At 33.9% G+C, this 16,232-nt stretch overlaps 1 long non-coding RNA gene across 1 annotated transcript; it reads left to right on the forward strand.

Annotated features, from left to right (window-relative positions):
* The first annotated feature begins 13,445 nt into the window (after positions 1–13,445).
* On the forward strand, positions 13,446–14,123 carry LOC145725941 (uncharacterized). The gene is made up of 3 exons (XR_014177436.1): positions 13,446–13,677; positions 13,754–13,937; positions 13,975–14,123. It is a non-coding gene; the product is annotated as an uncharacterized LOC145725941 (long non-coding RNA).
* Positions 14,124–16,232: the final 2,109 nt, after the last annotated feature.

The following is a 16,232-nucleotide window of genomic DNA, read 5'->3' on the forward strand; positions in this document are numbered from 1 at the left end:
GTGTTGCCAAGTTGTGCACTTTTTTTCCCTAAATTTAGGGATATTATGTATAGTGACCCCTCGTTTTTCCCTAAATTTCAGGAAATCTAATCTGGCTATGAGGCTTTTGTAACAATATAATCGGTGCAAAACTTAATATAATTTAAAACGTGTGCTCGCTTCTAAAGCTATAAAACACACTAATTCGCCTCGGCGCTATTTTTAATATACATTGTTGCCATGTCTTGTTGGATTTGTATCCAACATGCTAGGGCCTTAAGAATTATTAAAGGCTTATAATATACTGCAACCCCAAGCATTGATTTTACAATAATGTCTAAAAGAAAGAAAACAAGTGACTACGAAAGTCAGTAAAAAATTAGACTACTAAAGTCATAATAATAACTTAAATTACTATTAATTGTTACACCTACATACTAATACATTACTAGAGTATGTTCTTAAAATTTAAAAACTAATAGTAATACCTTATAGTCGCGTTCAAATGGCAAAACTGCAATTTTAGTTATAGACCTAAATAATTTCCACTTTGAGTTTTTACTTCCACTACCCTCACTTTATTGTCTTTACCTCGAATAACTTTAGTAATTCTGCCCATTGGCCACTTTAATGATGGTGTATGTTTTCTTTAAGAAGAACAAATAATTAAATTAGGTACATCAACACGCCATTTTGGTCTACTTTGAAGTTGAGCCAAGTAATCTTTGAGCCACCTTTGCCGAAATTGTGTGCATTTTGGTGCACAGCTTATAAGATCTTAATCTGTTCTTCAATGGAACTTCAATGTAATTTGGTTCAGGAAAACTTGTGATGTGAAAACCAAGTTCAGTGGGTAGCACATCATCCCATTTTAACTTTAAAAACCACAGTTTTTGCATCAACAGTTTAGCCTGAACTATGATTGGCCCAACTAATCCAAGAGGGTCATAAAATTTTGAAATAAAACTTAATGCTTGTCGTTTAGTTAATAGACTGTTAGGGTCGGTTTTTGAAGATGACATTTTGAACACTCATTTTTTGGAACAAATACTAATCCTAAAGTTTTATTATTGACTCTGTTTTATTAATGTCTACATCATCAAGATGGCACTTTTCTTTAGCTATGTCTTCTAAAAACAACATTTTATTAGAACACCACTTATGAAGTTGAAAAGAACCAAGTTTTAAAAGTTCAATCAATTCACATTTTAACTTCTGTTCATCGTTGTTCAATTGATTCACCTGCTGCTAAAATATCATCTACATATGTATTATTTAAAAGTGCATTTGCAGCCAAAGAAAATTGCGTTTTGTAAGTGTTTGCCAAAAATACCAAACATCTAGTTGCGATGAATGATGAACTTTTAAGACCATAAGTGACTGTTTGTAGTTGCAAACACTGAATTTGAGAATTGGGACTTTCTCGCCATAAGATATTTTGAAAAAGGACGGTGATGTGGACTAATTTCAATCATTCGATACATTTGTCTGATGTCTGATAACAAAACAAATTGATAAGTACGAAAATAAATAAGAATGTCAAATAGAGAATTTTGAACAACGACACCATTATATAAATAATTATTTATTGACTTTCTTGACTTACTTTTCATGCTTCCATCAAAAACTACTCTAAATGAAGTGGTCTTTCGGTCTTCCCTTATTACAGGATGGTGACCCATAAAATATACTTTTCCACTGTTTAAATCATAATCAGTAATATTTACAACTTTTGCATGTCCGAGTGTTAAATATTCATTAATAAATGCTTGATATTGCTCAAAAAATGTCTGGTTAAACTTAAAGCGTTTTTCCAAATTTTCCAATCGTTTATAAGCAATTGAAAAAGAATCACTTAAATTAATGTCATTCAGAGACTGTTAAAAAGGCAAATCAACTTAAAATTTTTTATCAATCAATTTTACAGATTTACAAAATAGCTCTTGATATGCCTTTTGCTCAGTGGAAAACTCAGGGTAGATCTCAGGAACCTTTTTAATTTCCCAAAATTTTGAAATCAAACCTTCAAAATTATCATATGAGGTAAGATGGCATGATAGCAAAAAATTATGACATAATGTAGAAGGCAAAAGACAACCACTAACCACATGCCCAAAAAGAGTATTTGTAATATTAGCCCATTTTCGAGTTTTATAATACCATTCAGCAAAACTTGAAAACATATGTCAGCTGATAGTAATAATTCGATGCCCCCAGAGCAACCAAAGCTATCAGCCAGCGTAATATTTTCTGGAAATTTAATCTTCCTTAAAATTTCTATACCACCTTGAGGAAAGCTGTTAATTTTTTCAACTATGGCACATTTAACATTAATATTGTAATTAAATACAAGAGAATGCATTTCGACAAAAGCAGAATTTTTTGTAGTGATAGCACTTTCTGATACCCCCAAAATATTTAATTCAATTTCAAATGTTTTTAAATTTAACTTTTCAAATAATGTTTTGTTATTAATGAAATTTGTGAACCAGTGTCCAATAAGCATCTAGCATACACCCAAGAATTATTCATGTTAATTTTAACTTTAGTTGTTGGCAATAAAACCTCGTGTCAACTTGAATGCATATGAGCTGAAATGCTTTGGTACTGTTCAAAAGTCTATTTACCTGTAATGATGATTTATCCAAATGGAGAAGACTGTTATGCTCCTTGTGACAAACCTGACACCTGAACTTGGATTTACATTTTCCAATATGCCTGTTTAAATACATTCTGCATATTTTGTTCTTGTCTACAAAATAAATTCTATCATTTACAGATAATGTTTTAAACTTTCTGCAATTGTATAATTTGTGACCAGACAGCTTACAAAAAACACAACTGTATTCGTTTTTCTCAAGCTGTACATGATTTGAATAAAAAGTATTGACTTCTTTAATAGTTCCACCAGCAGTTTCTAATGCTGTAGCTCTTGTTTCTAAATATTCTAAAAACTCAGTTAATATAGGTAGTTTTGAAGAATCCCTATCAATTTGAAAAGCTCTGTTTGTAAATGCATCTAACTTTTTTGACAAAATAGATATTAAGATCGTGTCCCAATGGTTTACTGGTTGATTAAGGTTCTTTAGTGCACCAATTTGTTGCCTTACCTTGCTGACAAATTCTTTAATAGGTACTGGGCCACCTTTTTGGATATTAGGTATTTCTAATATGTGATTAATGTGAAATTTATAACACAACCTCATTATCATAACGTTTCTTTAAAATTTCAAAAGACTCATTGTAAGAAGAATTTACAATTGGAAGGTGATTAATTAAAGATAGAGCTTCACCTTTCAGATAGCTTCTTAAGTAAAATAACTTTTCCACATCCGAAAGATTTTTATTTCTGTCTATTACGGCTGTAAATATCTCATAAAGTGGTTTGAATTCATTTAAATTTTTCCCATCAAAGTTGGGAATCTCAATGTTAGGCAACTTTGAACACGAAATCTGATCACTTGACTTAACCAACAAAGCAGAGGCATTATTGTCACTAGAATTACCACTATTAAATGTATCTACATTAGAAATGGAAGGAGCAAGCCTTAAGTTTATCAAACTTATGTATACGTAAACAAATGTTATGTAAACAAATATTATAGATTGAAGAAGTAGTCCATTCTCACTCAGTCGTCTCCACAATAAATTTATTGGGTTTTAAACCTTTTTTAAAAAATTGCCCAACGTATTTTACGACGAAAGAGCTCAAGTTAGAGATTTGAAAAAAATCCAGAAAACTAGTCCGTGATAGGTAATACAACTTTCATTAATACGATTTTTAATGAAATCAACTGTACAGGGTGCTGCATTTTCGATGGTTTTACGGGGTACAGAGAAAACGGTAATAGATAGAAAAAAGTAGCATACGTGTTCTGATCTCTTTTTCTGAGCTGAGATGACTGGCGAAAAGTGGGCGGCGCAAACTTCTTTTGTTTCAAAGATACGGGGGGCTTTTGAAAATTGGTCATTTTGGAACCTCCTCTGTATTTCATTTGCTATTAAAGTTATCAAAAAAGGAAAAACGGTTTTCGGTAGAAGTTTTGACGTAGAATCCAATGGCGTAGTCAGTTTTTTTCTATTACGTTTAGTTTCTGACATATGACAGTAAGTTATATTTTTTTAAACGGAACACCCTATATATTTTTAGTTAATTTAATTCTGTTGATTTTTACTTTTTCAACGGTTGTATAAAACATATAAGTTGTAAACGTTAATCTTGGTAATTAGAAAAAAAAAGCGTTTTTTTCTTAACAAAAAGAGTACTAAATAATAAAAAAATACCCACAGTCGAAACAAAATTTGGCTATGTTCTTATTAACATGTTACATGTGTTTAATAAACCGTTTTTTTCAACTTTACCTTAAAAATAGTAGAAAATAGAAATGGCCACTTTTCTTATTAACGTGACGGTAGAACTGTTTGTAACTTAGATTTTTAATAAGATTTATTAAAAATATTTAATTTTCTGATGTGTTAGTTTATATGATTTCCGATTTTGTTTGGTATTTTAGATATTGGCCTTTTTTCAGCTTAGCAAAGGTCTTTTTTTAAAATAACAGGATTAACCTCTACAAACTTATATGTTGTAACACACCGTTGAAAAGGTAAAAATCAACTGAATTAAATGACAAAAAATATATAGGATGTTACATTTAAAAAAATGTAATTTACTGTCATATGTCAGAAACTAAACGGAATAGAAAAAAACTGACTACGCCATTGGATTCTACATGAAAACTACTACCGGGAACCGTTCTTCCTTTTTTGATAACTTTAAGAGCAACTGAAATACAGAAGAGGTTCAAAAATTACCAATTTTTGAAAACCCCCGGTATCTTTGAAACAAAAGAAGTTTGCGCCGCCCACTTTTCGCCAGTCATCTCAGCTCAGAAAAAGAGATCAGAACCCGTATGCTACTTTTTTTCTATGTATTACCGTTTTCTCTGTACCCCGTAAAACCATCGAAAATGCAGCACCCTGTACAGGCGCAAAAAAATCAAAACCGATTTCCCATGTTAACCCTGCCTTAGTCTGGTGGAGTCTAGCAGACCCCAAGCTTTGAATATAGTGGCGCCCCCTTTTTATTAGACAATGCACTTTTCGCAATCTTTTCGCTCTATGTATTCCTGTGTCATGACACGAATTCACTGATCCAGTGTGTTGTGTACCGCTTTACTGTCCATATCGGTGTTATTCAGCGATATTGTCAGTTGAGACCCCAGCAGACTAAAGTCGATACTTGTTTTTACTACTAATATGTAAGTACATTTTCGCAAATTTGATAAGTACAATTCGTTATTAGATCGCTAACTTTTTGAATATTTTAAGTTTGCAGTTAAAACTTTTTTTCTGCTTTTATATATTGCTGAAATTTTACTTTTACATTTTCAAGATGTGCAGTGTAATAACTGCGACATTTTTTAGATTGAACATGGGCGATTTTGAACGGGAACAAGCAAGACTGTTAGCTCTTTATAAAGAAGTGGAATCGGAGACTATTAGCTCTACTTCCGAAATGGACGAAGATGAAAATTCTGAAATAGAACAATTAGAAGAAGATGAACTAGAAGAACGATTTGTCAAACACAGTAATTCGGGCGTAGAGCATGGTCGGACCGAAGCAGAAGAATATACTCATTATCCATTTTACTTAGAAAAGAACCAATCAACAAAATGGTTTAAAATTCCAATTTGTAAAACAGCCAAGACACGTTCTGAAAACATAATTACTCAACGGCCGGGTGTTTGAAAACCTTTCATAGACGCTAAATCACCTCTAGATTGTTGGAAGTTGTTTATTACTGACGATATGATGAGAGAAATAGCCTTGCAGACCAATAAAAAAATTCGAGAAAAAGCTTTTTCTTATGCCGAAAAACATAAATACAAAGTAAAGGATACCGACCACCAGGAACTCTCTGCATGATTTGGTCTCTTGTATCTGGCAGGCTTTTACCGCTCCGGTCGACATAATCTGGACGATCTTTGGTCGACAGACGACACAGGAGTAATGATTTTTCGGAAGACTATGGCTCTCTACAGGTTTAGGTTTATATTGGCCTGCCTCCGATTCGATGACAGCGAAACTCGAGCCGAACGCAAGAAATTGGACAGATTGGCGCCTATTAGATCAATTTTTGATCAGTTTTTCTCTCACTCAAAAGACGTTTATTCTCCAGGAGATTATTTGACTATCGACGAAAGATTGCCGTCATTTCGTGGGAGGTGCTCATTCCGTCAATATATTCCAAACAAACCTTCCAAAGATGGCCTAAATTTTTTGCATTAGTGGATGCAAAATGTTTTTATACTGTCAACATGGAAGTTTATGTCGGACTTCAGCCTAACGACCCTTTCCAACAAAGATAAAAGCGAGGACAGAGTAATCCGTTTGATTCAGCCAGTATCTAAAACCGGGCGTAACGTAACATTTGACAACTGGTTTACCAGCTACAGCCTAATCAATAAACTTCTTACTGACCATCGTCTAACCGCTGTTGTTGCAAGTCGCAATACTCTTGTCAAATGTGAAAAACCCATATGTGTCCCGCACTCAGCTATGTTTTGCAAAAATTCTATTAGTAACGGTTTGACTTCTGAATCTGACTAAAATAAGTAGTTAGGCGCTTAGTTACGTAATAATACTTTTTCTGTTGGATACTTTTTTACTTAGTCACATTATGATTTTTCAAGCATTTGTTGTTCTTCTTTTGTTTGTATAGAGTATGATTTTTTGTTCTATATTTTTAAATAAATGCAATTTGCAATAAAAACTTGTTTTTAAAATGTATTTTATAAAGTTAGACAAAAATTATGCCTTAAAATATTGTTGATCCAATTTTATTTTGTGGGGTTCATTAGACCCCACCAGACCAAATTCGAAAAAAATGGCAACAGACTAACGGAGGGTTAATCTCCTATGTCCAGGGTGCTCTTGGACACCTGGTATGTCGTACAGAAACGAATAAAAATAATCAAATAATTTGACAAAATGTAAGAACGTCATCGCTTCGTTTTTGTCGTCTTTTAAAATTACAGTTCATTTACGAAACACCGGAGCTAATTAAACTAGAAAAATAATTTATGGACCGTCAAATTAATAATATTGTTCCTCTTACTTGTACCAATAATAACTGAATGTAACTGTTAATTTGGAACTACATTTTACAATTATAACAACAAAACCTTCGTAAGGTATCCAAAAAAACTTACTGGAAAAAAATAATGTATTTGAGTTTGACGGATCACTGCCAAACAGTAATAAAAAAATGTGACATTCTATCATACCCAACTTGTTCTTTGAAAACATTGTTTGACATTTGATGATATTTAGCCAAATATAAAAACTCCAAGTATTTCTTTATGCCACTGATTTTAAAAAAACTACCAGTGTGCGACGTCCGGATTTTGATCTTCTGTTTTCTCTTTGAACTTTTTATACGGGTTTCAAAAACAGAAATAAAAAATATTTGGATTCGGAAAACAACAATCGAGTGCGACTTTTTCGTGAGTTTTGGTTACTCGGTATGCGGCGACGTCGCAATTTCGTACGTACATGGGCGCGACTCTTTGAGCCATTTGCCGATACGGTTACTTGTTTATTTTCGACATGTTGCCCCAAATTTTTGCTACTTTTGACGAGAGCTGCTTACACGACCTACCCTAAACGTTTTTTCTCATGTCTCGCAGAAAATTTAAAAACGGATTTCTTGTCACCCCGTTTTGTGTTAGTGTCGTCTTTGTCCCAATTTGTTCGCATTGTCGGCCGAATTTGTTTGGTTGTTCTCCGACATTTAAAGCTAAAGCAAAAACATCGGTTTAACTTTGAAATATTTGGAATCACAACAAAACATAACATGATGATGGTGATCTATGTTTACTCTAACTTGCAAAAACATCTTTTTAATATCACAAGTCAAAACATATTAAAACAACGAAATCTACATAAAATATCCACTAATTTCGACTGCACTGTGTAGCCTTTTAAAACCACATCGTTAAGTAAAACACAAAGATGTTTTCATGCTAACATCAAGCACCACCCTTAATTTTGTAGAAACACTTGGATTATTAATTACGCAATAATGGGGAATAAGTTCTATATGTTTGTTGAGACGAGTTACTCATTTTTTTTCTTTGTTTATTGGGTCTTCTGTCTCACACAAAAAAGGTTTGTTGGGAAAAGAATTTCGCACTATTTTCAACTAAGTTGAAAATAACATTAACCTAGTCGTCCCAACACAAGACCACTGACTTAGGCTCGGTCTTGTTACCTAAAAACGCTGACGTTTCGGTGGAAAATCTACCACCGTCTTCAGAGAATCTAAAAAAGAAAGAACACAACGGCAGAACACAGAAAACAACAACTTAATAAATATTAAACCTGATAATGTTCAATTTGGAACTCTGAGAAGGGTTTTGTCAATAAAAATTGACATAAATTTTGACTTTTGTCATTCCAATAGGAAGGTTATCTATTGTTGTAGTGAAAGGTGGGTTTTATAATGAAAACAAAATTACAAGAAATTTCAGTTTCGTTTGATATGACCAAGTGTTATCTCCTCCTCTAGAATATTTAACCAAGTTTGGTCAATATTAATAGAGGATGTAGCAACACAGGAGTCATGGTTTAATCTAATATATGCACTTTCTTTTATTTTACGTCTTTTTGAAAAAGTTTCTTGGTCTATGATACTACATTCATTCCATTTGACTCTTGATCATTATCAAACGCGTGTTGGCATATATTAGAGTGAAAGTCTCCAGTTCTTAAATAATTTTGGTGTTCTTTAATACGTTTTTTTAAAGGTCTGGAGGTTTCACCAATATAAAATTGATTGCATTCGCAAGGAATTTTATATATCACGTTTCTTGTAGATTCATTTTCATTGTGAGGTTTTGTTTTAGTTAAGTGTGATCTTAATGTGTTTTGAGTTCTAAATATTGTTCTGATGTTATATTTTTAGCTATTCGTTTGATTTTGTCAGAAATACCTGGAATGTAAGGAATAGTAAATTAGTAAAGGTAAAATTTCATTTTGATTTCCAGATTGTTTTGGATGTTCTAAATCCCTAAAGATTTATTAATAAATGTTTCAGGATAGTCATTTTCTTTTAGAACATTTTTAATTAATAATTTTTCTTTATTAAATTGTTCATTATTGCAAATAATTTTGGCTCTATAAAATAAACTTTTTACAATACCTTTTTTTACCATTATTGGATGATTGGATTTGTAGTTTAAATATCTATTTGTGTGGGTTGGTTTTCTGTATACTTTTTTTTCAAATTTGTTTATGTCTTTTTTGATTAGAATGTCTAAGAATGGAAGTTCGTTATTTTGTTCAGTTTCTGTTGTAAATTTGATTGTGGGTTCTATTGAGTTTATGTGAGTTAGAAATTGTTGGAGATGATCATTACCGAATGATATATTGTGAAAACATCATCAATATATCTCCACCAGATTGTTGGTTTATAATTAAAATTATTAATGTTATTTTCTTCGAAATGTTCCATAAAAATGTTACTTAATATTGGAGACAATGGAGAACCCATTGCCATTCCAGAATTTTGTTGGTAATAATCATCTCCATATTGGAAGAATGTTGTTTTAACACAAATTGTTAAAAGTTCTAAAATAGTGTTTACGCTTAAGCTTGTACGTTCCCCAAGACTTTGAAGACTTCTTGACTTTAGATCACACTTAACTAAAACAAAACCTCACAATGAAAATGAATCTACAAGAAACGTGATATATAAAATTCCTTGCGAATGCAATCAATTTTATATTGGTGAAACCTCCAGACCTTTAAAAAAACGTATTAAAGAACACCAAAATTATTTAAGAACTGGAGACTTTCACAAATCTAATTGTAACAATAGAATTTGCTATGCTGAAAATACTAACTGAAAGATTTATTTTACAAAACAAGATTGGGTGGCCATGGGACCTCTTCAAGCCACTCGGTGAATGCCCCAGGCTAACTACTCACGGAGAGTGGTGTAGGTTAACAAGCTAAAATTTATACCCTGATGTATAAATCCTGTAGAGCATTAGTTAGGCGATTTGCTTCAAACAAATTTAAGCTAAAAAGATAATGTGTTTGCCGAATAATTTGTCATTAAGTGCAATTGGTAGGCAAATATGAAAAATACAAATTCAATTCAAAATAATTAACATTATCGAGGCTATGAAAGCAGGGAAACAAAATGGGTATTTATGTGTCCATTTAAGCTCGAATATTGTCACGAGGACGTGAAAGAATAAGCGCAAGTTAAAAAACAAAACGGGGTTTGTGTTTTATTATTAGAGCTGAGGGCGAATTGTCAGCAGTCACTCCGCGGTGCGGTATTAAATTGCTTTCATTATACAAATTTATGTCAATCATCACCATTGGATTTGACACCGGAATATGATATTTCACGATATATCGTGCGAAGGCAATGAACCACAGGTCAGATTAGGCAAAAACGACGCATTGCAACGCCGAGTTTCTCCTTGTTATCGCCTGTTCCGGAATCCCGACATTTTGGTTTAATTCAAAACAAACATACCCAACTGTTCTTGAAAATTATTTTCAAATTTATTGCAAGTCGGTCAATTGATTTAAATTTTGCATGTTAATAAGTTTCAATTTCGTTTGTTATCGCTTCTAAATTCCATGGCAAATCTTATTTTTAGTTTCAAGCCACTTTATACCCTGATGGCATATACAAATAAGTATATTGAGATACTGGTTTTCTTGAACCATCCTGTAGAGCATTAGTTAGGCGATTTGCTTCAAACAAATTTAAGCTAAAAAGATAATGTGTTTGCCAAATAATTTGTCATTAAGTGCAATTGGTAGGCAAGTATGAAAAATACAAATTCAAAATAATTAACATTATCGAGGCTATGAACGAAGGGAAACAAAATGGGTAATTATGTGTCCATTTAAGCTCGAATATTGTCACGAGGACGTGAAAGAATAAGCGTCAGTTAAAAAACAAAACCGGGTTTGTGTTTTATTATTAGAGCTGAGGGAAAATTGTAAGCAATCACCCCGCGGTGCGGTATTAAATTGCTTTCATTATACAAAATTTATGTCAATCATTACCATTGGATTTGACACCGGGATATGATATTTCACGATATATCGTGCGAAGGCAATGAACCACAGGTCAGATTAGGCAAAAAGGACGCATTGCAACGCCGAGTTTATTCTTGTTATCGTCTGTTCCGGGATTCCCGACACCTGAGACAGTCGTATACATCCCATAAACTGTCATTAAAAGCAGCCACTCTTGCAGCAAGACTGCTAATACTGTTTGCCGAAGCCCATCGAATGTCTTTTTATATTTATTTTTCACCAAGTTTTAAATTGCACCAGTTGAAATGAGCACCCCTTTGTTTCCTTGTCCTAATACCGGAAACATTTAATTTTAGCAGAACTCGTGGGGCACATTAGAACAAATATCCTGACATTCCCCCCACCCTAGCGGGTGTGGTGAGTATGTCACTCAAACTTGGCACCCAATAATATTGTCACGTTAAGGGGTAGCTCAGAGGGAAGAAATACTCAGGTTTCCACAAGTAACCCACTTTTATTAGAACGTAATGAGTTAATGGCTAGACCATAATCTTACCCCCAGATCGCCAAGATGGCGGGGAGCATAATGTGGTCCGGTTTTAGGCAGGAAGAACAAGGGGGGCGACGCTTTATCGGGGATGAATGAACCCTAGACTTATGTCCGAGGGCATTCACCGAGCTGGTAAAGACGTGGAGAACCTAACAAAGGGAGGTAAGTAGGTACGGCAACTTATGCTGCTCGCCCACACTATTTCCTTTGCTAGGGCTGATCTAGGGTGTGGCACTTGGTCACCTACTCCACGTTGCGTTGCACAATAGGCGTACACAGACTAACCCAGAGATCAGTCAGTGACCTCCCTCCCCCAGAGTTCGGTAATTTAGTCGAGTTACGGTGCATCTTTTATATTCGTCAGCGACCTCATTATGCTAACCTTGCTGACTGTGCTGGTTACTGGGTGTGCACCGTTACCACTAACACGGGTGTGACATCTCCCCCTTCCAACAAGTGTTTGCCCCGAACACTAAAAGCAAAACTTATACATAAAGTCTACATATGCTAATTTTAACCTTAAATGCTATAGGGTGTATGAAGGTGGTGGAACGAGTCCTTTATTTCTTCAGCAGATTACAATATGTTAGCTTAGTCCTATTCTTAATGCCTGCGAGAGATAGGGGTGTACTTTAAAACATCACAAATGTTACATTGGGTCACCTTTCAACCTTGCTGTTGCGTCTATCTTATTGCCTTCCTTATTAAGCGAAATTCACGTAAATTGCTCATTGTACCCTTCTTTGGCACCATCGTCTAAGTGGAAACGCTTCACCTAGGCTTCATCTCATCGTAGTGCCTTCTCTTGGCACTGTATTCTCTAAGCGGCAAACTTCATCGCTTAGCTTCATTTCTTCATACTGTGTCCTTTTGCGTGCTCCTTTAGCACACTATCCTTGGACATGTATACTTCGTCCTAATTAACGTGAGCTTTGGAGATGCTTCTTCAGCCCGACTTATTAAAGACTTCGGGTGCACACGGGTGTAAGTAGAACCGTCCTGGCGGGACCCATCTGAAGATGTCAGCTTCTCCAAGACTTGCTGCTTTACTTCCTTAAAAGATATGGCAATTCGTTGATAGACGCAAAAAGGTCGTCCGGTGGCCACTGAAATAAAAATATATATTTTTTAAATTAATAAACAAAGAATCCTATAACATGTACTTGCACTTGACCTAGTTTTAAATAAACACACGATACTTGCACTATTTTGCTGTCTCAGCAAAGAACCTAGGTCAGAAATAGCGTCACTGGCTTAGAAAATTGAGACAATGTTATTACTAAACTGCAACTTTATCAAATTAATACAAATATACATATTATTGTGCTCATCTGCACTGCATAGACTGTTGCTTTAGGGCGTCTCCAGGTCGCTCTTGACTTTTCCCTACTCGATTCGGGCAAATGCGAGCCTGTAAACCGGTCCTTCAAAATCTTCAACATCTTCATTTTTCGGAGGGTCGTAGCGTCAGGGGCAGAGCTGGGGTGTGACTACTGATATGAAGATCAGTAGTCCGAGATCAAACGAGGCGCCTCCACCATGTCACGTTAAGGGGTAGCTCGAGGGAAGAATACTCAGGTTTCCACAAGTAACCCACTTTTATTTAAAACGTACTGACTTAGTGGCTAGACAGTAATCTTACCCCCAGATTGCCAAGATGGCGGGGACAAAATTGATCACCGTAATTGAGGTATTTTAGTTTGTTTAAGTATCAGATTGCTTCGTAATTAAAATTTGATTCTATATGTAATGTTACCCAACTTTGATGTTTTTAGCGTCAGCTTTTATTGTGATTCAATTATATTCTTTAAATAGATAGTTGTGTAAAGATACTACAAACTAAAATGGACTTATGACTTCTGAAACAGAAATCTAAGAATCTTACCCTTATATGGTCACTTTGTAAAGATACAACTTTAATTACTAGGAATATAAATTACATTCACAGGAACAATAGTTCAATGGTCTAAGGTTTTAAAATATTTCGCAACTGCGGTCAAGTGAACATGTTTATTTTACAGATCGGTGACCTTTTGGGGGCTACAAACCTTGGTACGCAAAAGTGCGAGAAAAACATGTAAGTCTTTATTAAACCTCCTGAAATGTTTCATAAAATTAATTTCGCTTGTTTTTTGTTCTTCGTTCAATTTCAGTAATCAGCTATTAAATTTACTTTTATATGCCTGCGGAAATGTAGACGATACGCAGAATTGCAGACTCAATTTCCGTGAGGCGGTAAGGGCTAACAATAACCAACCCTCTTTAAATTTATTGTCTTCATACAGTTCACAGTATTTTGCTGAAACAGAGTATAATGACTGTATAGACATGATCAATGTAAGTTTTTCTACTATCCATATTTATTACTTTTCAGACGTCAACAGTACTTCAAAATGCAGTTTGCGTGACAGGATATTGTAGCTTTGTTCGGTGTTTGCGAAGAATCAACTCGGAAAGATTAGTTAGTACCTTATATTTCTTGAATATAAAATCGATATTATTCACTCAGTTATGCAATTCGAACTCGTGGCGAAAAAATCGTATATTGGTCGCAAATTTCACAGAAAATAAAAACATCATGTCAGACCAAACAACGATAGCCCAAAAATCTGAATATTTATTACATAATTACAACACTTTGTTTAGCCGATGATAAGACACACATTTAGATATATTTTTGATTTCCTAATCGTTACTTGAATAACGCAAACATTTTAGAACGCGAATTCCCCAAAACACTATGGCAGTGATAACAGAGCAATTCCGAACAATGTGATTTCTTGGTAATTTCAAAACAGTGATTTTAGTATAATTTGTGTCAATGAAATTATCTTTGTGGCAACCTCTCAGAATTCTTTAGATATCGCTTTGTAACTTTTTTTTTTCTTCTTTTCGTTAAATAGATCTGTTGATGTAGTCATTTAAAAACGTGATATTGCACTGTTTTTTTCTCTTAATGAAAAGAGTCAAAACTAGGGTTGACTATTAATAAGTTTGCCTGTTAAAGTACCGACATTCCCAAACATCGAAGAATCGTTTTTTGTGACATTTTCCAAATTTGGACACTTAATTAATTAGGATTTTATATGATACAATTTTTTTATTTAATTTATTTTAGACTTACACGGTAAGGATACAATGCCTACTTAACAAACACATTGATCAGACCGCAGTTAAACATTAATATCAAAAATTATGTATTACATAAATATGTAATATGTAAATTATCTTGTTTTCATAGCTTGACTGTTTTTATCATAATTTGTTACTTAAAATAATTATCAACCAAAAATAAATTTCCAGAAAAAGTACCTAATCTTGTTTGTTGAATGACTTATCGAAATTTACGGGTTTAATAAGGAATGTCAGTAAGGACGGGGATTTTCCTTTTTTTTGTTGAAAGTTTCCCTTTCATGGCGTGTAACTTCCGGGAAATTTTACAGTTGGAAAATTACCGCTTTTAGATCGCTGGTTATTAAAACCGGTTAACTGAACAATGAAGGAAGAATTAATTATTGTTTTTAAAAACTATGTTAATTTTATGAAAAGAACTTATGAAGAACTGGAGTAAATTAAAGCATTGATTTGAACAAAGCTTACTTAACATAACTCAACCACTCAAGCTTGTTGAGTGGTATTTAGATGCCCCTGGCATTTTCAATTTTTTTTTGAGGATTGTGGCAATTTTATAAATTTCTTGGAGGGTTTAAAAAACTTCTAGAGACTTCTCGCAATTTTTGGGTAGTTTTCAGTAGTATTTAGAAGACTCTGAAAGTTCTAATATGATTTTATAGGCTTTTTATTTGGAAGGGTTACGTTGTTTTGAGTGGCTTACACATTTGCACTTTGTCAATCTTGCCAAGTTTTTCAGCTGTGACGTCATACTACTTTTGTATGATTATCGGTATAAATTTAATAATTAAAAAAAACCGCCTTGTATATTGAACAAGAATGACATTGCACCATGTTTGATGGTATTCTAATAATATCTTATCGCCTAGAATTAAATCCAAACAATACTCATGTTTCGTTAGTTTTTATATTATTATCTCTAATGCTTTCATTTTCAGATTAGTCAATGTTACTCTGAATCAAGCCAGGACAATCCTGCTGAAGAACAACAGGATCAAGTAATTCTTTACAAAAATAACTTCGTGTATTTTGACTATCGCTAGATGCTCCTCTATCAACCCGATTACTGGTCAATCACAATCCAGTACTATCACTACGGTGAATTACAATTCGTATGGACAACCACGCTATTCAACTAGTTTAGTATCAAACGCTTTGCAGATTAATCCTTCAGGAGATTTAAGAATATTGGCTTTACCTGCCACAAGCACAATTCAAGACATTTATTTATGTCCATTTCAAGCTAATTTAAGAGAATCTACTTGGCCAGGGTACAACTGCTGATGTTTTATGATTATACATAAATATTAGGTCTTTGATTAGGGTTCGAAGGTGTAAACAACCCCAATCAAGGAACTGCTTTTGTGAGGTAAATTAGTTCAGATTTAGTAGAAAATCGAATGTACAGTGACATCTATTGTTAAGAAATGGCGCTGAAATAAATACTTATTAATCTATACTGTATGGTGTTGTGATTTCCTATCTCAAAAGTATTAGATG

The sequence above is a fragment of the Ips typographus genome, linkage group LG3, assembly GCF_016097725.1.
Source record: "Ips typographus isolate SLU linkage group LG3, UJ_Ityp_2.0, whole genome shotgun sequence".
In the NCBI taxonomy this organism is placed as follows: domain Eukaryota; kingdom Metazoa; phylum Arthropoda; class Insecta; order Coleoptera; family Curculionidae; genus Ips; species Ips typographus.